This window comes from Podarcis pityusensis, assembly GCF_964106645.2.
Source record: "Podarcis pityusensis genome assembly, chromosome: 5".
In the NCBI taxonomy this organism is placed as follows: domain Eukaryota; kingdom Metazoa; phylum Chordata; class Lepidosauria; order Squamata; family Lacertidae; genus Podarcis; species Podarcis pityusensis.
Genome location: NC_138032.1, coordinates 15,850,756 through 15,878,027, shown reverse-complemented (window position 1 = coordinate 15,878,027; position 27,272 = coordinate 15,850,756). Strand labels below are relative to the sequence as shown.

The 27,272-nt window shown below is 40.1% G+C and overlaps 1 protein-coding gene across 12 annotated transcripts in view; it reads right to left on the bottom strand.

The window, feature by feature from the left end:
* Positions 1 to 27,272, bottom strand: part of MECOM (MDS1 and EVI1 complex locus) — a 470,671-nt gene that overhangs the window by 194,028 nt on the left and 249,371 nt on the right. Inside the window, exon 1 of one of the 12 annotated variants that reach the window (XM_081007771.1) lies at positions 16,671 to 16,776. The exons of the other annotated variants lie outside the window; for them this stretch is intronic. The gene's annotated coding sequence lies outside the window, so the exon portion shown is untranslated. Of the gene's footprint in view, positions 1 to 16,670; positions 16,777 to 27,272 lie in introns of those variants that run through there. 12 annotated transcript variants of the gene reach the window in all.

Sequence of the window (27,272 nt, the reverse complement as noted above, 5' to 3'; positions counted from 1 at the left end):
CCTCATTCTATTAATCATTAAACCAGTAATGTCCTTTCTGTTATTGCTTTGACATTCATTAACACTCATGTCACAGGAAATCTTTGCAATTAAAAACCTTATTGACTATCTACTGCAGTTTCTCCTTGGCATGTAAGAGCCAGACAATAAATAAAATACAGAAAACAGTAGCATTAAGGTACATAATAATCGTGGCAAAATCTGGTGGACATGTGCCCTGAGTAAGTCCTCCTGAAGTGTTGTTGCCCAGCTCCCATTTAATTACAATGAGGTGTGCACATGAGAGGTTCCTGTGGATTATGCCCTTTGTCTCTCCCATAGCGTAATGTGGATGTCAGATTTTACTGAAACATTTAAACAAATTAAGTGAATATTGATAAAATGCTCTTTATCAGTCCTAAATAGCTGAAGGCATTTTTGATAAAAGACTTAAGTCCGAAGTCCAAACTTTGGAAAGTGAACTTAAAAGAGTACAGAGAAGTTGCTTATTTCTGGGTTTATACCACACTTGTTCTCTGATTCTAGTACTCAGTCATCTGAATTGCAGTAATTGACTTGCTAGTAGATGAAATGAACACTGCAAAGGATTTGGCCAAAAAGTATTCTAACCCTTTCCAATATACTGGTTCTACAGAGTTCCAAATACCATCAGATGGCACCTCTGTCGCTCCCATGGGCGGCATTCACCTAACAGAAGCCCTGTGCAATAAGGTTCATTTGTACGATACAGCATTCTTCCCTCTCCACCCTGCCTCCATGTCACCTGAAATTGGTTCTTTGGGTGGTCAGGGAAACACCCAGAACAGTGCATGGGGGAAGAGGGGGGGTTTGCTCTGCCTCACAAGCTAGAATGCTTCCTCAGACAGAACATCCGCCACAACACAATGCTGAATTGTGCTTCAGTTGTGTCCTTTTCTTCCCCCAAATTATGCTTGCTTTCATTTACAATACCATTCTCCTGTAGGTAATACCAGCAAACTGAAAGAAAACTGGCACCCACCCTGTGGAACACCTTCCTATCAGATGTCAAACAGATAGACAAGTACACAACTTTCCAAAGACATCTGAAGGAAGCCTTGTATTGGAAGTACACTTAAAGTTTGATGTTTTGCTGTTTTTATTACATTGTAAGCTGCCCAGAGTGGTTGGGGCAACTCAGTCAGATGGATGGGGAAGAAGAAGAAGAAGAAAAAGAAGAAGGAGAAGAAGAAGAAGAAGAAGAAGAAGAAGAAGAAGAAGAAGAAGAAGAAGAAGAAGAAGAAGAAGAAGAATTCTTATTACATTCCTAGAGGCGGGCAGCTTCGCTAGGTCAGTGTTCAGGCATTAGATGAAACACACATGGGCAAAAGAAACAACTTGTTTTAAACATGAAAGGGCTTGTCTGGAGGTGCAAGAGGATAAAAATGCATAAAACTGTGTAAAAACGGATAAGAATGGACAAGTCTGCTAATATTGAAGGAAGTCCAAAGAAAATGACAAAGAACAGGAAGTGAGTGCAGACAATAATATATCAATACAAGGAATGTATGAGACTGATGACCAATCTATACAAACAGACAGTGCTTGCTTGCTTTCTTCATGCAGGTGTGTGACTTGCAGATAAAAGTTCCTGTGAACTAGCTATGATACTTAAATGACAGTTGCCATCATTACTGTAATTGTGACATCTTGACAAAGGACAGCTATGGCTATCACTGTTACCATGTAAGCATCTGTTCACTATAGTTTCTTTATTTGGTATGTTACCATAGTACACAGTGATGTGGAGAGTATAAGCGATACACTTTGTTAGACTAGTTGTTATCAAAAAAGCCCCAGACTTCTGCTAGTAAAAAAAATTAATGAATCACTTCTAAATCTCTAGAAGGAAGACTGCGTTGTCATAAAGGACAATAAAATGATCAACATGGTCCTGCTATAAAAGTGACTAAGGTTGATAAGCTTTTTGCGCTCCTTCTCTATGAACATGAAAAAAGAAAGTGAACAAATAGCACATCAGGTAGTAACTGTTCAGAACATGCTGAATATTTTGGCCAGGGCTATGTGAATCCTGTAATTCTCCTAAAGCAGAGAGAAAACACAGAATTTGTTTAAGATCTTAAAACTCAGCTTCCTAAAAATCTGTTTTTCTACCATCTATCTATCTATCTACCAACCATCTATCTATCTATCATTCTTGGTGTAATCTTGGAAGCAAAATATATGCCTGAATAAGATTTCCGATGTTGAGAATTGGAGCTCCAGCACCCTGTGTAGATTCTTGCCACTCCACATCTATGATATGCAATATAAATTATACAAAATCAGCACAAAATGCAAATGCCCACAAAATGCATAGTTTTTACTGGCCAAACAATCCAGGTTTTCTCTGCACAGAATTTGGATTACTTTGGCACAAAATTTAGGTTTTTATATTTTTGCACAGAGTGCATACTACATGTGGCCAGGTTCCAAAGAAGACAGAGAAAACTGTGTGAGCAACCAAACTTAATGCTTAATTTGTTTTAAAACTGAAAAGCAGCAGTAACTGTTCCTGCAAAATCACAAAGTCCTGACCCAATGTTCCACATGGTTCTCTGCCTTAATGCACATTCTTTTGTTAAATCCAGACTACAGTCTGAACTTTAGAACTCAAATAAGGCTAGAGTTGTCATTTTAGGGGATTTTTTCTGTTTTGATAACAAGCATCTAATGCCCACAATAAGCCATTAGATTGTGAACACTAGTGGGTGGCTTACTCCACACATATACGTAGTTATGTTTATTGGTTGTTTTTGTGTTGAATTTATATGGTACATAAATCATACTCTTCAAATCTGTATATGGTGGTACCTTGGGTTAAGTACTTAATTCGTTCTGGAGGTCCGTTCTTAACCTGAAACTGTTCTTAACCTGAGACACCACTTTAGCTAATGGGGCCTCCTGCTGCTGCCGCGCCGCCGGAGCACAATTTCTGTTCTCATCCTGAAGCAAAGTTCTTAGCCCAAGGTAATATTTCTGGGTTAGCAGAGTCTGTAACCTGAAGCGTATGTAAGCTGAAGCATATGTAACCCGAGGTACCACTGTATACTGCTTTGGGATCTTTTGATGAAGGATAAAATAATTAAGCTCCTTCCCCTCCCCGTTCTTTGTTGGCCCCACATCCAGCTTTCTCTTAAACCAGAATTGTTAGTAGTAAAATAAAAAATGAAAATGAAAACTTATTAGGCCTTTTAAAAGGCCACAGTAGTAAATGGCAGATCTAAGAGGGTGATTCACAAAGGTGTTGTACATCAAGAGGACCACACTGGACTCTCATTCTTTTTCACTAGGCCTTAACTTTAACCTTCCCCGTTTTGCTCTGTTCCGCCTCTTTGTTGCTCCCATGTCCTGTGCCTCTTTGTTTCCCTCTGTTCCCAATCTCCCACACTCATTTACTCCTGCAATCTGCTGTCTAAGAGAAGGAGGCAGGACAAGAGAGTTTCCCACCTCATGTGTCTATAAGTTAAGAGAGAAGATGAGAATTGTGTTGCGTTCACAATGGATGTGGATGTAAGAAAGAAAAACCATCTGTGCCAATTGTGTGATTAGAGAAGACCACTCATTTGTGGTAACATTCCTTCACTTCCTCTCTATAAAATGATTGTGCTCGTGAATTGAGGTGAAATCAAAACCTTTAATACAGGCAAAACCTGAGATACTACTTGACAGTGCTGTGATTAAAGTCTGAGGGTACACAAAAGAAGTTTACCAGAACATTCCAGCACCCAAGGTTCAGAATCATATTTCTCCTGGATGACGCTGACACATATTAATGGCTCTTTTTATCCAGAGATAACACAATGGCACTTAAGTTTTCTATTGAAATCCCCATTTAGTTGTGAGCATTTCTATTTTTTAAGGAAGTAGTGACTCACGGTAACATAAGCTATCACAGGAAACAATATAGAAATAATATAAGATAACTCAGTGACGCTGAAACACAACCTTCCTCTGTTCTTTGCCACACACCCTTCCTGTCAGGTGTACAAAATAGGCACAACATATGAATCACCACCTAGATTTTAGTCTTGTCTATCCCGATTTCTAAAGAATCCTTTACCACAGCTAATAAAACTCATGCTGCTTTTAAAACCATCTTTCCCTAGAAAAACTGTCATCTTTTATCAAGATAACTAGACTGGCTCTACTAAGCTACAACATGGCATCTGCCGCTACCTGCCAAGCCATTTATCTATATTCAACAGAGTACTACAAGCCTACATTTAGATGGTTTGCAGTTGGGTGCATCTTAGTGTCAAGGCATCAAAACTGATGGCAGGCCTGATAATTTGAACTGGTTGTTTTTAACGTGAGCTGTAGGTTAGTTGGCTGAGCTCACAGCTGCCAGCAGCCAGCAGGTAGCACTGTTGAGCAGCTGGTGAAAATCTGCTGCCCAATCTTCATTTATGATGATTGCAGGTCACCACCCACACTTCAGCTCCTGCCATGCCTCCGTGGAGGCTGCCCACACATCGTGGCTTGAGTGGAATGCCAAAGAATTACAGGTAAAAGAGAGCCGATGGACAGCAGCAAGGAGGAAGAGGAGCACCTGCAGCAGGCAGCACCTAGGTGCATCTGTATGACAATGGAGGAGCTACTGGGGGCCTCCAACATGGGGCCCACAGAAAGCTAGGCAGCCCTGGTTATGTGATAGCACTTGGCTTCTCTACATGACCATGGTATGCTTCTGGAATGGTTCAGGGAGGGGGGGCACCAGGGGGCGCATTGAAAGATAGCCGACAATAACATCTCTCCGACCCACACAAGGTAATTAAGAGGCTGATATGGGAGTATGCAGCCTCCCTTGCCCCCCAAGGGAATGGGGGGCACTGCCTTGCCTGCTGTGCCCATAATTCACCCCGGGATTCGAAAGAAGGGGGTGAGGGCACTAGGCACGAAGCCCTCGGGTGGGGTCGGCTCTCCCGGACGCTGTCTCTAATCGCGCACTGGTTTGCATCAGCTCGAAATATATAATTGGAAAAAGAAGCAAATGCACATACTTCAAGTGAAGATCGGGAGTAAAGACTGCTGATTAATGGGATCTCTGTGATACGGAGCGACGGGCTGGACAATAAATTAAGTGAAGACTCATCATTAAAAGATCGGTATGTCGGAGTGAAACGGAAAGGGGGGGAGGAAAAAACTTTTCTTTTTTTGTCTTATGTGAGTACCCAATAACCCTCCCCCCCAGAGAGAAAGAATCGTTGCAAATTACTAATCACAAGCAGGAGATTAAGAACTGTGTGGAAATGAATTACTGATCAAAGAGAGGACTGGTGGGAATCATTGGGAATGGAAAGAAAGCTTTGTGATGCAGTTACAAATGGAGATTCCTTAAGACAGGCCTGCCTACAGGAGGACGAGGGGGAGGAGGACCATGGTCATCGGAATGTGAATGTATGGTTATTGGAATGTGAATTTGACCTGGCAGGGCCCCCTGAGATACAGATTGACAGGCCTGTGGAAATCAACGGACAGAATGTGGGAATGTTATTTACGGAGGTGTGGAAATGGCGTCTGTCCTTTATGTGATATGGCTCTTGGAGAGTGTAAAATCCACACAGGATATGTTTGTTTTCAACCCGCTTGTGAAGATTATCAGAGATCACAAAGAAAGGAATATATGATAACAACAAGAAGATGAGGAAAATAACAAAGAGAATATCTAGACAGAACTGGACAGAACTGTGTAATTAAAGCAGCAGCAAGAGTGATGTTTGGATCCCTTTCGGAGCTCGAAGTATGGGTACCCCCAACAAAATTTTAAAAATTTGGCTGTATAATTTGGAACTAATGTGATTTGGAATTAATGTGATTTGATTGGCCTGTTAATAAAAATTATTTTAAAAAAAATATAGAATGGTTCAGGGAGGTGGGACTGAAGGCGCTGTACCCTCCACAGTTCTGCTCCTACCTCCAAGACTGTTTCCAGAAAGTAGTTCCAGGAGGCCACTGTTCAACACTATGAGGGCTTTCCTGTGATGCCCTGCAGGGTTCCATCTTGTCCCCCATGCTACCTGACATATATATGAAACTGCTAGGAGCTGTCCTCAGAGGTTTTGGAAGGAATTGTCCCCAATACGTGGATGATACTTTGCCACAAAGGTGCATGCCTAGGAACTTCATTATACAGCTTTCAGGGAATGCCAAAGACACTCTTATTTTATCTAGCCTTTGACATATCGGATGTGTTTTTCAACACCCACTCTATTATTGAGACTTTAATTTGCTGTAACTGTTTTTAATACTGAATTGTAAAGTGTTATAACCTGCCCTGGAACCTGCTGATAAAGGGTATGTATTAAATTTGCTGCCACTACTACCTTTGATGATGATGATGATACATGGGAAGCAGTTTTAGAAAAAGCAGAAGGGAATGTCAAGCACCTGAAATATATTGTCACTTTAAATATTAAGAACCTAAGAATAACTTGCTGGATCAGGCCAATGCCCCATCTAGTCTAGCATCCTGTTCTCATAGTGGCCAACCAGATGTCAATGGGAAACCGGCAAGCAGAACATTAACACAAGAGCACTCTCCCCTCCTGTGTGCTGTATGGCCTTGTATCAGGTCTGCACAACTTATAACCCACAAAATGAATGCAGTGAACAACAGTTTTTACTGTGCCAGGCAGGCAGCAAATAGGAGGGGTTTATCAAGCCCTTAGTGGGCTACCATATGTGGCTGGTGGGTTGTGTTCTCCTTGATAGACTACAAATTTTGCAGGCTGTTCCAGACATTAAACTGAATCTCCTGTATTGAGCAATGGGAGAATTCATCCTTCCGTCTAGAAACTGATGGCATTGTGCCAGCAAAAAAGGGTTTTGCTTCATACTTCCTTACCACACCTTGCTAGAAGAGGTCATCCTTTCAATCATCAGACAACTGTATAGCAATAAGTACACAGAAGGATTCATGCCTTATCTTTTCAGTGTTCCACCTGATAATTTTTTATGGTGTCTTTGTTCTTGCTTCAAGTCAAGTGTCACAAGATTTCTTTTTTCTTCCTTTTTAAAAATAATGATGCAACTCATTCAGTTCTGAAGAACTTTAAAAAAACAACACAATGATGAATAGAACTATGAAGAGACAGGCACGAATCTTCCTGTGTACCCTTTGCTTTCAGATTGCCTGATGACTGAAGATACAATCTCTTCTAACAAGGTGTGGCAAGGAAGTGTTAAGCCAGACACATATCTACAAGTACAGTGACAACACCTTCCAAACAGAAGATTCTTTCTCTGTTGCTCAGGGGTTGCATGCTCTTTCAAAAAGCTGTGGCCCTAGTCAGACATGAGATGCAGCCACGTACACGTTAAACACGTTTGCTTATTCACATTTTGGGGTGTGCAGATTTACTACTGATTGAAAAAGGACTGCACAGAGAACAAGAGTGAACCTCCCCATCCTTCATTACCTTTCTATGTTCTATTGCTTTCTGCTGTTTCTCCCTGCCTGACTCACTCCCTGTAGTGGAGCTGGAATGGGGCAGGGAGGGCAGTGAACCACAACGAGGTAAGGTGGCAGAGGGACCTGATTTTACTCCTTTCCATTACAAGCTTCCTTTTGTGTAAAGAACAGCTCTTGTCACTGCTTTATGTGTTCACAGGGCTGGAAACCAGAGCCTTTTGCTTAGAAGAATCACTTAACAGGCACGATTGTGATACAATTTGGTGATGGAAAAAGCTTATCTGTTAGGCTAAAGTGGGGGCCAATCTAGACTGGCTCATTTCTTAATGGCTTGCTTCCCTTTTCTAGAGTATACTTGCTAACATTCCTAAAATGGTCTACTTAAGACTCAGTAAATATTATTTGATGTTTATTGAGGTGTTATGATGACCACTAACATTTATTTTTATGGTATTTAAGTGCATTTTAATCTCAATGAAGCGGGAGAGAGTTTTAGGGACTTGGATTCTTTTCATTTGATGATTTATGTAAGAAATGCTTTTTTTCTTTTGTTAGTTCCCATAACTTACCTTTATTGTGTGCTGACACTGTTGCGATGCATGCATTTCAATTTTATTTTGTAATTTCTTATTTGAAAAAAATAAATACACACAGCGGGGGGGGGGGGGGCAAAGGCAGCTATCAAGATGCCTAAACACAAGCCACTCATGTAAAACAATAAATTGTGTTTACCAGATACCTCAGGGTCAAACTGCATGCAGCACATTTGCAGATAGCTTCCACTCCCTTACTACCGCTTCCTTTATCTACAAATGCAGCCAGAAAGGCTGCAGGTGCTGTGGAATACTGGCATGGGCAAAGAGAGAGGAAGAGAGCCTTCTTAATCTTTCACTTCTGTCAAACTTCCTGCTAAAGATTACCCCTTGGAAGCTCTTCTCTATTGATGGGATAGTGGAATATACAGGCATAAGAAAGTAGTGGGCAGGGTGGCTTTTAGTGCAGAAACCACCAGAAATAAAAGGATTAAGGAGACTCACCTCACCTGTTGCAATGACCTACTGAGGTAATTTGAAAAACAATAAAACACTGGAGGAAATACATGTGAATGAACACCCTATGTAGGGTGGCTCATAGCTCCCTTCACACATTACTCATAAACACAGATGAAAAGGGCCATGGGAATCTTTGTTTAGCTCTACTCCTGAGGTCACATGGCTCCAGCCTCATGTGTTGAGGAATAAATTTTGAAGCTATCCCTGTGAAGTGGGAAGCCTTTTCTATCTCGTATGCTCGGCAGGACTCTAGTAACTGAGTCTTCCAGGGTTCAAAATCACATGGTGAACCTACATGGATTAAAAAAAAAAAGGCTTCCTCTTCAGACATTATCCCTACACATGTGAGGGGCCAGGAGGAATCATATGACCTTGAAGATAGGTTATGTGTGCTGCCACTCAGCACTGGTCCTTCATGCAAGTAACACATGAAGAGGTCTGACACCTATTTCACAATTGCCAGTGCAGAAGACATCTGTAGATGCCCCCATGCAGAAACTGCTTTTAATCTCTGCCAGTGTAATCCAAATAGAGTGGTTAGTTCCGAAAGAATTGGATTCACATCTGCTTAGACTCATTGGGGACTGTAAGCAGGTTAATTCTGTTCTACCTTAGTGGAATTGAATCTTACTATAAAAGTAAAGGTCACTGATTCTGAAAAATAAATACAGTGGTACCTCTGCTTAAGAACTTAATTCGTTCCAGAGGTCTGCTCATAACCTGAAACTGTTCTTAACCTGAGGTACCACTTTAGCTAATGGGGCCTCCTGCTGCCGCTGCGTCGCCGGAGCACGATTTCTGTTCTCATCCTGAGGTAAAGTATTTAACCCAAGGTACTACTTCCGGGTTAGCGGAGTCTGAAACCTGAAGCGTTTGTAACCCGAGGTACTACTGTAAATGAGAGAATTATTATCAATTATGTTTGCACTTGCAAGGGTTAATAAAAGCAATTAACTGCCTCAAATAGGCATACTGTATATTCATCAGTTGATGGCTGCAACAGGAAGTGATGAGAGAGAGATAAAAAGAAAGCACCCCTCTTCCTCCTTGGAGCTCTGATTAGATGGCCTGAGAACTATATAAAAGCTATGATCAGCACAATGACCAGACCCAGATCTGCTTAGTTTCAGCAGCTGGACTGTATCATGTCCCTTCAGACCACTCTCTGGATTTGCATGTGTCAAACAGCTATTACACATCACTACAGGCAGAGCTTTCCTGTCATCTCAAATACAGTGTTTTTCAATGGATATAATTCAGCCATGAGTCACTGAATAGCTACTATACATACATATGTGAATCAATCATCAATCCTGATGACTACTGCATATGGAAAAGTTGCATTTAAAACACATGACATCTAATATGGAAATTCAGTCAGCAGTATATGAAAAGCCCAATGATTTTTCATATAAAATCATTATAAGCAAATTCATTGTCTAATTGTTCCTCCTTGCCAACTCCAGGAAGTGTTTTATACAACTTACTGTGTACTATAATTTTTCCACAAAATGCATCTCTCCATTTTAAAGAGGGGAAAATGCACAACAGATCATCCCCTCTTTATCCTAAGTGATTGCTGTAAGGAGAAAGAAACCTCCAGACATTTCCCCTTCAGATCACAAAAGGAAATATTAATCAAGGAAAAGATGGGAAATTATGACACTGAGCAACTAAGGCTCAACCCAAATGGCAAAGTTTCAGTAGATCACAGGGTACAGGTGACTATCCATCAAATAACCTATCATAATACACATTAAAATGTCTGGTTTAATCAGGACAGTAGCCAAGAGCAATATTTTTCTGCTGACTTTCAGAATACATGGTACAAAAGCAATTCCCCTGAAACATTACACTATAAGCATCCAAAAATTCCTGATTAAGTAAAAGGAATTCTAAAACTTAGGTTTCTAAAAACATCGTGATGCCTTCTTATCATGAAACAAATACAAGGATACAAGCAGTTTCTCTGTGAAGTAGATCTGCAGAGTTTCAAGAATTTCTTGATAAATATAGTATATTAAAGCCATTGGTATTCTTCATGCAGTGACTATTATAAGCCTGGTCAAAGGCAGCAAGTGAGAATGGAGATAATACATAGATGATCTCAACAGTTGATTGCAAATTTGGCCTCTATTCTTGGTAATAATCACGAATTCGGTCATTTCCCGACTCTATCATTACTGGTGGAAAGCATTTTAATCAAAACTACTATTTCACCTTTCAACTAAGATCACAGTTGAAACACAATATAATAGAACTTTTGGATTTAAATTCTGGGGATTGGGAGTGTTGAGAAGTATTCAAAAACACGTTCTCAAATTATAAAATTGTAATTTGTTTTCAGTGAAACTGAAGTTAAATTTGACTGCTTCGTTTTATATTGTATTAAACCAATAACTGACAATATGGACTGCTACCTCACCTAATCCTTAAAAAAAGCTTAATATACAAATAATCATAACTCTGTTCTCCATACAGTTGCATTGTTACTCTCATAGCTGTACTCTCACAAAAGCTCGTTTACATTAGATTAGTGCTTTTGCACCCCACTTCTTCCATTAAAGGCATGTCTACCTGGCACTGTTCTTGTCATCCTAGTATTTTGGTGGGCAACATCCTTTTACAATCTATGTACATCAAAACTAAAAAGTAAGTTCTGACAATCTGCTTAAGCTGATTTGCAAGTGACAGAAGATGTTTTTAGTTGCCACCTCTTTCCCTTCCTTACAGACCTCTTCAGTTTTCACTACCAAAACTCTCCCATATAGAATGGCAAGACATCATCATAGGGTGCAACAAAGCTCTTCATAAAGCTAGCACCCTTGTGCCAAAATAATGGAGGCAGGAGGAGAAACAGCAATACTTACTAGAGAGCTGTTTTAGTTTATCAAGATTTGGCGAAGGAATATTTCAATAGGTTATGCCAGTTAATGCTCCAGCTTTGCCTCAAGAAACCATGAATATTTGTCAGGCAAATGATTTATGGATTTAGCACTGTGGAACAATGAAGGGAAAGCTTGGCAAACACATACAAAGGCTACAACCTTTCAAAAGGTTCTAGAACAAGCTCATTATTGAACTTTTGAAGTTAGAAACATGTCAACCAGTCTCTATTGAGACTAGCAAAGTGTAACACAAAGGCTACTTCCTTTAGATTACTGTTTGTGGGACTTCATTTCGATGTGGTAATACAGTGGTACCTCGGGTTACAGACGCTTCAGGTTACATACTCCGCTAACCCAGAAATAGTACCTCGGGTTAAGAACTTTGCTTCAGGATGAGAACAGAAATTGCACGGCGGTGCAACAGCAGCAGTGGGAGGCCCCGTTAGCTAAAGTGGTACCTCAGGTTAAGAACAGTTTCAGGTTAAGAATGGACCTCCAGAACGAATTAAGTTCTTAACCTGAGGTACCACTGTACTGGCAATTTTGTGTAGCAGGGTTAAATTTTTGAAACATGCCTTTTCAGATGAGACTGAGGGGGGATAGTCAACATGCGAAGGAAGACTTCACTGCTTCAGATGCGCACATATAAACCAGTCGCAAGAGAACATGATTAGAGGTATTCCCGATATGAAACATTTGCTTTTTTTTCAATCTTTCCAATATGCATGGAAGACAATCTGCCTCATTTCCGTTCTTTTAAAATTCAGACTAAACATGAGCACCAAGTTACAAATTATACATTAATGTATATACACTGAAGAACTGGAAACATTGCTCAATTTTTTGTGCAATTCTGATTGGTCCTAATAAAGTGTAGATTTTGCAGGTTTTTTTCTTATGGACCCTCATGGCTGCCTTTGTTTACTATTTAACTTGAGGAGAAAATTCCATAGTTGTTTGTTTGTTTGGGGTTTTTTTTGGAGTGGGGGGTTTGAGAGAAATACAACCAGTAAAAGGAACTCTCCCATGTGGACATCTCTTGGAAGAAGCACACTGAGATGCTCCATCTGATATTGCTGCCCGGATCCATATTAAACCAGAATTTTGAATTGGTCACAGAAATATAAAGGCAGTCAGTGCAGCTGTGCTGCTGTCAGCAACATTCTGCACCAGCTAAACTTACCAGACCAACTTCAAAAACAGTTCCACATAAAGTGCATCATGAAAAACTAATCTCTGGCTTTGCTAATACAAAGACTACCGTGTTTCTCTTTGCATCCGAGTTCTACCTAAGCAGGAGGTTTTATGTTTCTCTTAGGCTTGAGACAGACTTGGTTAATAGGTGGGTTTCATGTTTTCAAAACATGGGAATCAGTTATTGATTCCTTCTTTATCCCAGGATCTCATATTTAACCTGATAACTGCAACAGAGACTAAGGCTGCAATCTTAATCCATTCTCAGAGGGAATAGTATTAAACAGAGGAGTCCTTCAGTTGGGCATCACTGCCATTGAAGCCTCCACTGGGGCAGGGGAAGAGCAGGGCTAGTCATCAACTGGGTTCAAAGCTATTTTGAATCCACCATTTTCTGGTGAGGGGCTCTCTGCTGCAGCCTGCAGCTAGTTCAGCAAAAAAAGGGGGGCACACCCCTTCCGCCCTGGCCAGCAGGGCTGCAGATAGAGTGATGAGTCCAGTGCTCTGCACCCCCAACCCCTCACCAGGATTGCTCTGTAGTCTGCCATCTCCATTCCAAACTGAATCTTTAAGAAACTCCTGGACACTGAATATTCAGCTTCTGGACCTGTAATTTACATCCTGTTAGCTGCTGCAGTTACTGTTCAGCATTCCAGGATCTCAGTCATTGATAGAAAGAGTTAGCTAGAGCGCTCTTATCAAGAACAACATATTCTATATTCCCTTGCAAGGGCTGCTAGATAGCAACTTTTTGAATTAAATATCTGAGTGCTGAGACCTTGTAGAAGCCTCAGAAGGAAGTAGGTACCAGAGGCAAAAATCGGCAAGTCAAGATAATTGAGTGTGCTCTCAAGCAGAATGGTAGTAACTTCCTCATAAGAGATCACTCCATTTTAGGGAACACTAAGCAGCTCTTTACCCAAACCAATGAATCACTAGATTGGGTGGGAATCTACTAAAACAAGCATGATATTGTAGAAAGAACAATATATACTTTGTCATTATTTTCCCTTAAGCATAAGTAAATGATTAATTTCATTTTTGCATAAGAAATTTGGAAAATTAATATATAAAATGAATCAAAAGCATTTGGATTTGATAGCTACATGGGGGAATAAAAAACATTATGGTGTACAATTAACATAGGGCTCAGGAACAGACAGTGAAACCTGGGTCTTTTGACTCCCAATCTCTATCAGAAATATAGTAATTTAATGCCAACCCTTCTGTTTAACAAAAGGCTACTTGCTGTAGAATAGAGTACAGACTATGCTTAACAGAAACAACAACCAAAAATGTTTAAATACAGAAATGTTAACACTTCTGTAATCCGTAATAATTGTCAAGAACCAGCCAGGAAAAGGAAAAAACATCTGACACTGTCTGGGCTTGCTGCCATGGACTGGATTCACTGTTTGGTGTTGTATAATTTACAAACTTTTGTTCTTTCAACAACTATTCAGAGAATAGAATTGATAAGTAAATATATAGAAAAAAATAACAGAGGAATATAACAACTCCCTTGCACCATCTAAGAGGTGACGGCCTTTTAAAGGGAAAATAATTTTCTAAGACTTGCCAAAGGCAAGAGAACATTAAACAAATCACATAACATGAAAGCTATGAAAAAAATGTTCATGGTATTTTTCAACACACAGGGGAAAAAAGCTCTTTTCAGATGCTACATTGATTAGGAGATAAGCCCTTGCATGCTTATTATACCATCTGAGAAAATAGGCTTGGGATCCTTAGACTATGTAGAGACATATTTTAAAACTTAAAAATAATCCAGGTGTTAAGACATTGGGGACTTTTTTTCTCTCTGAACTGCATTAGTGTAATGAAACTGAGCAGTAAATCCACAGAATCAAATCATACACATAGCAAGGAAGAAGTAGTTCGATCAGTGAAATCCTTCCTGTGTTGTTATGTCAAGACACATGGCTGGGAAAGTCCTCTGCTTGAGACTCTTCTGAGAGATGGGACTTGGCTACATCAAATGTTTCTCTGACTCAGTAGAAGGAAGTTTCTTTTTAAAGAAAAAAATCCTGTTCCAAGCCACCTTCCTACTTACAAATGCAAGATGGATATTCATCATAATTATAAAAATAATCACTAAAATAATAAATTTTTAAAACAGTTGTCATGAGCTGCCGCAAGATGTCAACCTTACACAAACAAATATTAAATATTAAAAGTTTAAGTAAGCAAGTAGGTTATTAAAGTACATACATAGTCAAACCATCTTTTCAATGAGTTGGACCATTCTAGACGAGGCATTGTTACTTCTCACTTGTTCTCCTGCCCCTCCCATTCTTCCTACTTCTCTAACAGATTGAACTTTGCAACTGCAGACCCTAGGGTTTCTTTCACCACAGCTAGGATCATACAGCCACAACATGTGCTGTGTACATAAAGCTTCACATTCATCACATCGTTCTTATATTGGGGGCATTTGTGTAAGGTCATTGGTCCAACATATAGTAATGCAAAGGTGTCTGTGGGCAAACACAGACTCCCTTAGCCTGAAGTGAGATGAGTGACACACCCCATAATTGCCTTTGACTGCACCTAACTGCCAGGGGTCATACCAATAGGGAACTTTCCTCAGTACTGGGGGGGGGGGGGATATACAAGATGGCCACCCCACTCTCTTTCTCATTCAACAGAAAGCACATATTGCCCCATAACCTTTTTTCTAGGAGAGATGGTGACTTAAGGCAGATCCACACCATACATTTAAAGGACACCAAATGCACATTTAAAGCACATGGTTTCCTCCAAACAATCCTGTGAACTGTAGCTTGTTAAGGGTTCTAGGAATTATAGCCCTGTGAAGGGAAACTACAATTCCCAGAATACTTTGAGGGAAGTTGTGTGATTTAAACGTCCCTTTTGGATCTGTCTGCAATTCTTTTTGTCTGGGACATCTGCTCAGAGGCAGCAGTGGATCACTGCCTTAACAACTATATGCCAAATATTAATGATCATCTAGCCCAACCCTTGTAATTATACCGCTACTGCTCATTTCAACAGGGCACGCACAACAGAATTTCCAAAAAGACTGTATCAAAAAGCAAGGTGAAGGTCAATGTGGACCCCAAAAGGCTTTAAGGGGCAGTTGGAGGATTTCTTTTTTTCTGATTGTCCTGGTCTTGCTGTTGTATCAGGAGAGAAGGTCACATATTAAAAGCTTTGCAAACTCGACTGAGCTTTAGACATTATGCCAGCAGAGCAAAAAGAGGATGCTGCACTCGGAGTAATGGCTGCAGCTGCTCAATACTGCATGATTAAAAGGGGAGGTTGGTACTGCATTTCTGGACCCACCAATACATGTCCTGGACGGAGTCAGGAAAGAACTTGCTTCTACATTAAAAACAGGCCACGCTTCCCTACAGAGGCCCACTGCTCCAAGGGTATATTCAGCCAAGAAGAGCTCCTCCACACAGTTCACTGAAATGAACAGGAGCTGTGCAAGAGCACATCAGATACAACTCCAGTTCATGCCCGTGTCTCAGGAGAGTACCCTAGCAGATAGCATCTTTGGAGTAGAAACACTTCAAAGAGATTTAATTTTAATACATCACTAAACACTTCATTCTTTAGGGTGCCTGTACTTGAAACCAGCCCCCTCCCCCAGGTGAAACCAGCCTAACTCACTACTACCTTTTGAACTCCCTTGGTTACAGACACCCATAGAGACGGTTCTAAGTTTTCAGAACACTCCTGACTCTGGCGGTCATCCAGACCGATACCAAATGGACAATATCAGTGAAAAACACCTGAACAAAAAATAGGAAGAAAGAGTTACCTTTCTCACAGTTACAACATGAGACCCAAGAAATTGTTTCTTTATTAAACATATTAGCGTCTCGGTACTGTTTACTTACTGATATCCTTGAAGGAATGGAATACAAAGATGAGGGTGTGAATGCTATCTGCCGTATCACTCCTTCCAGGCAGCTGGGACATCGTTTTATTTGCTTTATAGTAACTCATTGCCAAGTGCATACATAAAAGTTAAACAAGCTTTTTAAAAATGATAACGCTGAAAAGACAGTTTTGAAAAAAACATATCTCAACACAAAACAACTTCAAACTCACAGCTTAAAAGGGGTGAAGCAGAGGTTAGTGAAGAGGGTTCCTGCAGTTTGTCCTCTGAGCTATTCCAGTAAAAGTTAAGAGGTCGAGCTCCTTTCAGAACACACTGGCCTGCGTTGTAGGTGGAACTCTAGGACAGTAAGAGGAGGAGTTTGCACCTAAGGAAGAGCAACCTTCTCCTGGCAATGCCAGTATTCTAAAGGAATGCACGTCACCCACTGGTGAATGTATTTTATGCAGGTCTCTCTGGATTTTGTTACCTTTGCGGTTCTCACTGCTAAATCAAAGCCGAGAAAGAAGCAGCGCAGTGAGAGACGTTAGCAAGCTCGTGGTCTGAGGCTCGATCCCTGTCATCTCCCACTTAAAAAGAAAGCTGTCAAGTAACAGGACTTGAAAAGAACTCTGCTTGAGAAAATGGAGAGTTGCTGCCAGTCGGCATGGACAACATTGGGCAAGTGGCCTGATCCACACTTTAAGGCAGCTTATAAGCCTGACTGGATACTATGTTTGGAGATTCTAGTTTAATGGAAAGTGTTGGCAAGCCCTAGTTTTGAAACAGGATTTACTTTCTAATATCTGTGCTTATTGCTAGAGCCCTATAATATAGAATGAAACAAACGGACTTTTCAGCATGTGCTTATCAAACTTGAGAACCCGGATGCCAGCATTATTAAGAACTATTTTTCAGTTTGCACAAGTAAATCAATCCACCTACTGTACCGCAATGCCTATGTCAGTTCCCAAACATATTTCCTTCTACTTCATGTTCAGTAGTGTTTCAACCCAAAGTAAGATAATATTGTGCTAGTTTTCATGCTAGTTTTGAATATTTAGAATGATTATGTGATACAGCCCTACTGGGATTGTACAGATTCAAACTGCTGGTGGCAGAATAGGATATCTAATTGATTTGCTCTGTATAAAATTCTCCACAATTCTGGATGTTACATTGCTCTGATACATATTTTAGTGAGAAGCTATTTTTGGAGAGGTGATTTAGTGCAAGAAAATGGAAGAAGAGAGGGTTCAGCACACACTCTTCCTGCTGCTTCACCAATCCCAACTGCTTCTCTGGTAGCAAATTCTACTGTTTAAAAAGTGACATCAGGGTAATGTTACATGCATTTAATTTTTATTACTATTATTATTAACCCTTCATCCTATGATTCCAGGGTGAGTTACAACAACGTAAGTAATACAAATGAAAAACAAATAAAACCAAACCATGTACACAAAAAAGTAGCACAGTAGGGAAATTAATTGTAATCTAGGCCTCATCCTAAAGTATTTAGCTTTTTCTAAATGTGACTAATTTCTGTTTTTCATTATCTTATGAAGAGGAACATTCAAACGGGAAATCCCTTCATCCTGACACTGCCGTTCACGTTGTGCAACATGGTTATCCTAAGTGTGTTATTTTGGCTTTAGGGCCAGATTCAGCTAACCTGTCTCACTAGCAGAAACCAGCACAATGTCTCCCACTGATGCAACTACATTTCTGCTTGCCCAATGGAATGATCCCCTCAGTCTCCTCCCCCTGAGCCCCCCCATCCACTCAGGAAGGTCAGGGGAACCCCCAGTACTGCACAAGAGGAAGAGAAATGCAGGCAAGCAGAAATGTAGTTGTCCAGCACGAGTAACTCCATCCTTTTACTGAGTTGCACAAATTGTTATCATGTGCCAATTCTGCAATTCTCTCGGTTTGTATATGGGCAAGTGGGGAATGGCATAAGGATTGGCACATGCAACTTGTGACAATCAGGTACACTGAATTAACTCATCCAAGCTCTTGCAAAAGCTGTCATGTAGGAATCCCCAGCAAAAACCTTTACAAAAATGATGTTCTTTCTCCTAGCCATAAGAACATAAGCACCACCTTCTGGATAAGGGCAATGGCCCACTTAGTGCAGCATCCTGTTCTCACATTGGCCAAACAGAAGCCCATGGCAAGCCCTAAAGCCGCAAAGCAGGACCTGAGCACAACAGCACTCCCTCACTTGTGATTCCCACAACTGGCATTCAGAAGCATACTGCCTCCAAAAGTGGAAGTAGATCACAGCCTTATCCACCATTAATTTGTCTAATCCTCTTTTAAAGCCATCCAAGATGGTAGCCACCACTACTTCTCATGGGAGCAAATTCCACCGTTTAACTACACGCTGTGTGAAAAACTACTTTGTCCTGAATCTTCCAACATTCAGCTTAATTCGATGACCCTGGGCTGTAGTATTATGAGAGAAGAGAAAATACTCTCTCTCCACCTCCCTATACTGTGGATAATTTTAAACACCCCTATCATGTCTTCTCTTCGTTTTTTCTCTTAACTTAAAAAGCCCCAGATGCTATGTAACCTTTCCTCAACCTTTCCAATCCCTTGATCATTTTCTGAACCTTTTCCAGTTCTACAATATCCTTTTTGATCCAAGGTGGCCAGAAGAGTACACAAAATATATAGTGTGATCATATCACAGATTTGTATAATGGTTAAAGGGTTAAAGGTAAAGGATCCCTGGACGGTTAAGTCCAGTCAAAGGCGACTATGGGGTTGCAGCGCTCATCTCGCTTTTCAGGCCAAGGGAGCCAGCATTTGTCCACAGACAGCTTTCTGGGTCATGTGGCCAGCATGACTAAACCACTTCTGGCTCAACAGGACACTGTGACGAATGCCAGAGTGCATGGAAATGCCATTTACCTTCCCACCACAGCGGTACGTCTTTATCTACTTGCACTGGTGTGCTTACAAGTGGCTAGGTTGGCTGGGATAGAGCAAAGGGAGCTCACCCCGTCATGCGGATACAAACTGCCGACCTTCCGATCAACAAGCCCAAGAGGCTCAGTGGTTTAGACCACAGTGCCACCCGCTCCCCCTTGCATAATGGTATTATGATATTGACAGTTTTACAATCAGTTCATTCCCTAGTGAACCATAGCATGGAATTTGCCGTTTTCACAGCTGCTGCACACTGGGTCAACATCTACGTCGAACTATCCACCACGACCCCACCAGTTCAAAACCTCATGAGCATGTAGTCATGGCTGGAACGTTAAAACAAAAAAGCTGTATTTAAAATGAAGCTATGGCTGTGTCAGCCACTGATTCAGAAGTTCTTAGTGACTATACAAATCAAGGTCATTCATAATTGCCTCCATCTTTCCCATTCCCTCCCCAGAGAATAATTACTTTGATAAACAAAGTTCTGGTTTATTTTACTTCAGATGCAGAAACGTGCTGCTTTTAGAAAAACATTCAACTTTCTTCCTGCATTAGATGGTTAAGGAGAATATTAGCCAGTGTTCCTTTCACTGTGGAATTGCCATTAGCAGCCAATGTTCTCAACCATTTTCACAGTGGTGAGGAAGAATCCACTGTACTTTAACAGAACCCAAAATGGCTGGATGAAGCCCAGATTCATTTTTTAAAATGATCATAACATTGCAGAATGCTGGGTATATTAAAGCAAATTAAGTGATTGCAAGCATGGTGAAAGTGTTAGAATAAGAAAACTTTAGAATGCTGTTGAACATGTAATTTAGGAAGTGTTAAAAACCAATTCTACAAACCAAAAGTCTTCTTAACAAGGATTATTTTAATATTTGCAGAAAGCCATTTACCAAGTGGTGAGAACTTCCTCCCTTGGGAGGGAATATTCAAGCCAAGGACAGCCATAGAAAAGGTCCTCAGAAAAGGTCCTCCCAATGGAGTGTATTTTCAGAAATAAAGGGACACATAACAGGGTCTCTGCAGATTATCTAAATAGGTGAGCATGCTTGCATATGAGAAGATGGGCTTTCACTTATCCTGGTTCTGAACCATTTGCACTTTAAAGGTTAGCAGGTCCTTCAAACTGTGCCCAGAAACAAACTGGAAGCCAGTATAGTTGTTTCACAGACTCCGTTATTAAATTATCTATATAAAAGTAAAGTTCTGTCTGTTTCACAGGTGACATTACTTTCATACCATTATTGTTTCTGTAGAAGCCTTGTGCCTCATGTTACTCAGAAATGATGGCTAATTATATCCAAATATAGGCCAAGACCTGTCCCTTGATCTCAGGAATCATCATGGGAAATTTGTTATGATATGTTAAGCAGTGTTCAAATGCATAGCAAATGGACAACTAAACAACTTTCCAAGATATATAGCAGATTATACAAAGCAGAGTAGGTTGAGAGGGTGGGTTGTGTATATATATTTGTGTAATTGTGACTGAATAAGATCAATTTATGGTCAAAATGCATTTGGTATTTGTACAAAATATATAGTTTTTTAATTCTAGTGACACACCAACCTTTGCAGCTATAATATTTCATAAAGTTGAAGGTGCTATATTCTGAATTGAGCATGGGCCAAAGTGTCAGAAACAGTCCCTCCACTTACTCTGGATGAGTTGAGAACTGGGCAAAAAGCTCTTCTCCACCCTCCTTCTACCCTGTGAACATCAACAAAAGATGTGATCGTTCTTCCATTATACATCTGCTCACTCTCATTTTACCTGCATTTTGGCTTCTACAATAGAATCAGCTGAATGAATAACAGAACATTCTGAGAAGATCACTGCTGCTGGCCATACTAAGGGGATTGGGGTTAAAAAAAGGTCCTTTGTCTGTGTCTTAGAGTGAGTGGCTGGGGTGCATATTAAGAGGAAGGCTCTGTCAAAACCTCTGTTGATGTTCACACTGGGGGATGGGGTTATAGATCCCCCTTTGGAAGTGAGCAGCTGAGATGTATAAGAAGGGAGTGCTCTGAATCACTGTTGGAAGAGGGTGTTAAGGAGACCCATGCCTGTACCTTTGCATAAGAGAATGTAGTCTGTATCAAGGCTGGGACATAAGACTTGCTGCAACACAGTCTTGAAAAAAATGGCTTATTATCTTTCCAAAACGGACAGCGTAATAAAAAGTAAGCATCTATTTTGCAGAGTATCAATCAATTTCCTCCACTGGAGAATGACACTGAGGGCATTTTTGTGTTTGTGTACAGACACACACACAGAGAGAGAGAGAGAGAGAGAGAGCGCAGCAGTGCTGCAAACATCTACAGCTTATACCAAATGACTTCTATTCTGTGAGGTTAAAATGTGTCCAAATGTGACTTTTAAAAAAGGCAGTTGGGTGGACCACATAAATTGCCTTGTACCCAATAAAAACTCAAAAGCCTTTCCAGTTTCATCTTTGGGGTTCTAATCTTTTAAAAGCATGTTCCGATAGTATTCATTTGATTTGGGTGAGATTGCTCCTCTGAAGGAATGGCCTGTATGTGCATAGACACACTCGCACATGTGGAATTCCTTTTCAGTAATCCTCAAAGAGCCTTTTGATTTTTACTCCTGATTCGCCAGAAAAGTGTGAGTGAGCAACTGAGATGTGTCCTGGGATTTGGATGGCTCCAAGGTCACCACATACATTTACAGAGAAAACATATGGTTATAGCAAAGCTTTCTGCCGTGTTGTAAAGTGGATTTTGGAGGTGTTTTCCACAGGCTCTTACTCTCAAGTGGGTAAAAACTGTTGAATCCAAGGTGAGCAGAGGGAATTCTATAGTATATAAGGTAGCCTATCAACTATTTCCCCACATGATATCAGAGGCAGTTTCAAAGTTATTACTAGCTTCTGCTCCACTCATTAAGCTTATGCTAATTTTTTTCTGTTCATTTTTCATGGCTAAATTAAAGAAATTGATGTTCTCATAATGAATTATATAGGATTGCTATATGGCTAATTTTTGGACTATTTTAAAAAAATCATTTTAAAGCAAAGGTTTTATTTATTTTGAAAGGCCTGTTCCTTGGACACGTATTTTTAAACATTTGCCTAAGGGAACATGATCAACGCTGATAGAACAGCTACTTTCTGAGCTGTGGAGAATTTTAAAGGAATATAGCACAGAAAGTGTGATAGATGTGCTTTCCTTAATTTTCTGCAAATTAACAAACCCCAAACATACCATGTAAGTTAGAAAGCCAATTTCTACAAATTCATTGTGAGCAAAATAAAATACACAAATAAGGGCTGCTTCCAGATGTGGGTTGTGTATCACAAATGGGTTGTTCAGATCTGAATTTTCTGTGTGTGCAACTGGCATGTAAGCCTTCCACATATTCTGTTTCTTCAGTCATGGATATTAAGTTATTATTCTGCTGTTTGCCATCCACTTCAATGGTGAAGCTCTGGAATGTAACCAGGCTGTGCTTTCTTTCCCCTCCCTTCAATTGCTCTTCCAGTTTACACTCCTTTTTCAATCCTGGGAATGTGTGCAGGTATTTTTTACTAAAAAAAACCCCCAAAACCACCAGAAATATTCAAGAGGAAATGATATTAGCCCTTAGTTATAAGGTTTCACAATGTTCAAAAAATAGGCATGTCCTTTGGATGGGGGCGGAATATAAATTTCTATTTGGATTTAAATATATAGAGCAGGCATAGGCAAACTCTGTCCCTCCAGATGTTTGGGACTACAATTCCCATCATCCCTGACTACTGGTCCTGTTAGCTAGGGATGATGGGAATTGTAATCCCAAACATCTGGAGGGACAGAGTTTGCCTATGCCTGACAGAGAGAGAGAGAGAGAGAGAGAGAGAGAGAGAGAGTTATTGCACAAGAGTGATATTTAGAGTGATCTGCTATTTGATTTGGTGAGGGTGGGTGACAATATCCAATTTCTTTCTTAGGAATACTTTGTAGGGTGCTGTCCCTATTAGCACCACAATCACACATTCTCTGAGGCACTCAAAAAAAACCACAGCAACAATGTAGTACTGAAATTATGAAAGAGACAAGACCTCTGTTTCCCTGTATCTGAAGTCCAGTGTATTTAGAGAAATTACAATACCCAAGGTAATCCCCACACATCTTAAAAAATAGCGTCTCCAAACCAAGTTCAGGCATGCCTTCAGCATGTAAATAGACATATTTTATTTGGTATTGGGGACCACCGGAAGCAAAATGGCTATTTTGTTCTCAGGTGAGGAGCAACTGGAAGTAGAGGTGATGAATGGACAAACAACACACACATGAACGCAGTAATGAGCTCCCACATCAGCAGTGACTATGGTTATTGTTACTTCTTAGATTTTCCACAGTAAGAGAACACTCAGATTAAATATTCTAAAAGTACTGGAGACATTTAGATTATTTTTTTTCTTACTTTTATATCCTACCTTTCCTCCAAGGATCTCAAGGTAGTGTACAAAGTTCTTCTCTCCTCAGGGACCCTGAAGACCCAGGAATATGCAGCTGTCCCATACAGGGATCAAACCTGCAACCTTGGTGTTATCAGCAGCATGCTCTAACCAACTGAGCAATCCAGTGATCATATGTAGCATCTTGAAATAAAATTTGCTACTTTTTGGATAGCACTGATTTTAATTTCTGAGATGTCTGGTATTTGAATATGAAATACACACATACATATACATACATATATACACACAGAGACACACACACACACACACACTTTTGTCTGGCTGATATATAAGCTCAGCTGAATTAATCCCTTCAGCATTGTACGTCACCTGCTGTAATCACTTATGGAGGGGGTAATTAGCTGAAAGAGTCCTATTGTATTGAACCAAGCATTTATGCTAATTATCAGCTTTATTGACTGCTAATTCTAGTTCTCATGCAGCTACCACAGGGTCTTTGAAAAAAGTAAAGCTGCTTTCATAAAGACCAAAAGGTAAACCAGAAGTCAGCAACCATTTTTTCTGGATTTGGGAGACCACTTGTATTTGGCAACTGACGGCTTGCATGCATCACTATTATTTATTTATGCATCCATTCAGTTCCCATCCAGTTCAGACCAGTCCCATCTACATTTTTTACCTTTCCTAATCATTTATAAAGCAGTCAGAGTTCCCAAGTCCCATACTAAAATTAAGCAATACTTTGTTGACTCTGATTTTCCTCGATTCACATGACTGGATTGCTAAAGGATGAGTCTGCACATCGTGGTTGACTACTTATTCATCTAGCAATTGGAATTATATAACCGTGCTGCTTTGGCATGTATCCAGGTTTTCTTTGTCAAGAAGACGTTGCCCAACCTGTTTCAACAGGGAAGAGCAGTTGTGGCACTGGGAGATTAGAATCTCTCCAAGTATCCCACTAACAGAATGAATAGCATTTTTCTAGGCAACATTCCCATCAGACCTAAATCGGTCTGCTTCACCGGAGATGGAGCTTGATCTCATAGAGTTATTGAGAAAACTTTTAGATAAGATACAATAAAAAATTAACTTAATCTTGGATCAAGAGGGCTGGTGAGAGTTATGTGAGAGTGCAAAGATTTTAAAATACAACACATTTTGTATTAGGTTAATAATATTTTGTCTTATATTTCTTAAATTTAGGACAGCAGTGTCTTAGTGCACCTTCCAGCGGTAGTAGTGCTTTGTGGTAGGTTGCTGCACACCAATGCTACTGACTTCCAGCCAATTTACAGCAGCTTTGCAGAAATTTAAGTCAGTAATACAGGTAACTCGCAAGAGCCTCCCAGAACTTGGTAAGCAAGTCTGAGAGTTTAAAAGTTTTTCTGTGCTGGGAAAACCCTGCACAAAAAGAGCTTTTACGCTCTTGGCCTTCTGCGCATTTAATTTGTGTGATTTCAACTAGCCAGTGTTCAACCACATGAAGTTGAAATCACAGATGTTAAGTGTGCATAAGTTGTGAGTTGCCTGTATATGCATTGATTTCAACCACTAGCAGTTACTACTTTCATCGTCCCAGGGACACAGTGAGTAAGGTAGGCTCAAAACAAGATGGAAGAAAATAAGTGTTTGTGATTTGATTGCATCATTCTGCCATCGATTTTCCGAACAGCTGTAACAATAGTTTGTGGTTGGACCAAATTACGTGTAATGTAGACATCAATTATCTTCAGCATATTTTATTTGTTTGAAAGCAGCCTCAGATGGATCAAGTTTGTCGTGGCTGCCACAGTGGATGGGAATCTGTATTTTTGCTCTCCACTGATAATAGCTGCTTTTCCATTGGCAAAACAGTACAGGGAGACTGAGATAATCTCCCACCCACTGGTGCTGCACTGGGATCCCCAATTCCCTCCCCACTGAGGTGTGTTTGGCACCTTCACTATGCAGCTTTCAGTGAATGATGAAGATTCATCTCTTTACTTTGGCCTTGACATTTGAGATATCTGTTTTCAGGAGCCATCACATTCCTGTGAATGTAATTTGTTTTAACTGTTTTTAATACTGAATTTTAAATAGCTGTAACCTGTCCTTCGATGTGCTGGTGAAGGGTGGGTAATTAATAATAATAATAATAATAACGCTTTTAGCTAATGTGAAAGTCACTGGAAGTTGAGATCATGGATTTTCCTTGTCACATGTAAACTGATCTTCCCAACTGGAAAGTTTAACTAGTTTACAGAGCAATTTTACGGAGGTCCTCAGGAGAGAATCAGTGGCAAAGGAACCTCAATTTCCTATGCTCTGCCAGGTTCACATCAGAGACTGACAAGCAGTTTTTGTTTATGTTTGGATACCAATGAATGCCATTTTGAATCAAGATGGCAGGCTGAAAACATTCCAAATTGCATTGATTTGCACACGTACAAATATATGACCAACAGATTTGGTGTGACAGTTCCTGAGATCGAGGAGTGGATTTTGGTCTGCATTTGGACACTATTGGGCACCATGTTGAATCAAGGTGGTGGACCAAACCATTTCAAATTGCACAGATTTGGACAGGAAAAAATGCAGTTGCATTGACATTTTACCAATTAGAATGCAGTGCCTGTTAAATACCGTATGTGTAAATGGAAAGAGATGTGGGTCCCAGATTTAGTGAAACTTGGGGTGGGTTATTTGTCCACATTCACATTTCAGAGCATTCATTGTAAAGATCTTTGGCTTTGGCTCACTTGAACTGATAAAAAAATAAAAACTATAATCTTATAGAACAGCTTCATTTTCCCTACAGACTGGTTATCCAAGCCAATGGAAGTTTTAGGGCTTAACTAATAACACTGAGATTGAAGGAACTGTGCCCAAAAGTTTAAATCTAAATGCTGTCATTTACATTCTAATTTATCTGATGTAGACATTGTTCCATTTTGTTTGTTCCCTGCATACATCTGGATTTTGACATTGTCTGGTATGCAGTAACCTTATAATCATCTTGCAGCTTAAATTGCATTGCTTTAACTCTGTAAACTATATTAATGAATGCTGTCACTTTCCTTTTAAAGACAGCAGATACTAAACTGAATATATTGGTTAAATAGTAGAATAGTGGTTACATAAAGCACCATTTATAGGTGAAAAGCTGATCCTGCAAAAATAAAACAACAACAAAATGCCCAATCATATGAAATTGGTACTTCAGCACTGGAATTGGATACCAAAGAGAGGACATGCTTCAAATGGTGACAGTCAAGCTAATTCAAAATCAAAACCTCAACTGCTAGCTACAAATTACTAGTTTAGTCTTTTATTCAGTGAGTGCAACCCAAAAGCTAAAGTGCACAGCACAATAAATAGTTATTATGAAAAGTGAAAAGGCTGGATTCAACTCCATCAAATCCAACTAGGATCTTCAAAGTTAAAAGCTAACCCTTATTAACGGGTTAACATTTTGTTTTG